The sequence below is a fragment of the Schistocerca serialis genome, chromosome 2 (assembly GCF_023864345.2).
Source record: "Schistocerca serialis cubense isolate TAMUIC-IGC-003099 chromosome 2, iqSchSeri2.2, whole genome shotgun sequence".
In the NCBI taxonomy this organism is placed as follows: domain Eukaryota; kingdom Metazoa; phylum Arthropoda; class Insecta; order Orthoptera; family Acrididae; genus Schistocerca; species Schistocerca serialis.
Genome location: NC_064639.1, coordinates 675,898,416 through 675,899,727, shown reverse-complemented (window position 1 = coordinate 675,899,727; position 1,312 = coordinate 675,898,416). Strand labels below are relative to the sequence as shown.

At 40.4% G+C, this 1,312-nt stretch overlaps 1 non-coding gene across 1 annotated transcript; it reads right to left on the bottom strand.

Moving 5' to 3' along the window:
• Window positions 1–900: 900 nt before the first annotated feature.
• Trnav-cac (transfer RNA valine (anticodon CAC)) lies at window positions 901–973 on the bottom strand. Its single transcript has one exon. It is a non-coding gene; the product is annotated as a tRNA-Val (tRNA).
• Window positions 974–1,312: the final 339 nt, after the last annotated feature.

The following is a 1,312-nucleotide window of genomic DNA, read 5'->3' as shown; positions in this document are numbered from 1 at the left end:
AATTTCTTATTGTAGACAGCTGGCCTCTTTTCCGCTTCTACAATTAGTCTTCCTGAATCGAAAACGCAACTTACAATGTCATCCATATCGCAACTCTAGTCAGCAGACATGATGCTTGCAACAGACGTTGTCTGTCTGCAACAGAATGCGAGAGCGAGCCCATGCCATTGCCTGTGATTCATTCAACATCTGCTACTATCGCGTCTCAAGTGAAATAGGGCAGGTCGCGTCTTTTAGATCGCCGCTACAGTTTGATAGCAGGTGTGCACGCAAGTATCCAGCCACCGCGTTTCACTCTTGCGACAAAGTCGCCAGTGCTCGCCAGGCCTTTAGTTTTGCTCTCACGACTTGCACTGTCTTCCCATCCTGGCATACTTTCAACACCATGTGGCGTTACCAACCTAGCAGTCTGCGCTCCAACCGTGGGGACTGCTTCTTACTCGCCACAGTGACGATCTGTATTGACGCTTTACGAGAGCGAATTATTCATCTTAACCGAAGCGCTCGAATACAATGTCGAAATAACAAAAGAGTTAACTGTTGTTCGTAATTAGAGGAAGCTCTCAAAGAGAAGGAATGACTAGAACAACAAATAATCAGACAGTCTGAAATTCCTTTAAATGAATTGAAAAGGCTTAGTGCTGCTTAAATTACACACCTCGTAACACAAGATGATGATGACAAGGTAGTGCAATAATGATTAGTATCTTTTTATCGATCAGGTAGCGTTTTTGATTATTTTTCCATAGCAATTTGTAAATACCGCTACTGTAATTAGGCCATTACCCGAACAATTATTTGCATTCCGAGCGCTCAATAAAACGAGTGACCTATGTAACAGTTTTGTAAATGGTATGTATTGCAATCAATACATGAATCAATTAAAAGAAAAAAAAATCATGTTTCCGCCCGGGATCGAACCGGGGACCTTGCGCGTGTGAAGCGCACGTGATAACCACTACACTACGGAAACGTTGAGATAACTGCACCTAACGATGAGTATAAGCAATTCCATGCTGAAGTAATTCAACATAACTTGGAATAATAGTTTTTGAATGCCATTTTATCAATGTTAATATGAGTTTTCAAATAATTACATCTAAAATGCATCTAAGTAATATCTTATGCTGATGAATTTTGTACCACCAGTAATTTTCAAATGTCCTGAAGCGGACAGCTTGAGTATTTTTCGCTGTACCATAAAACAACTTCCCTTTCGTTTTGTTTATTAAGAACGGAAGGAACGATTCCTTATATGTATTTGTACGTACCGTAAATTACATTGACAGATCACTGGTCAAATCGCAAGTGT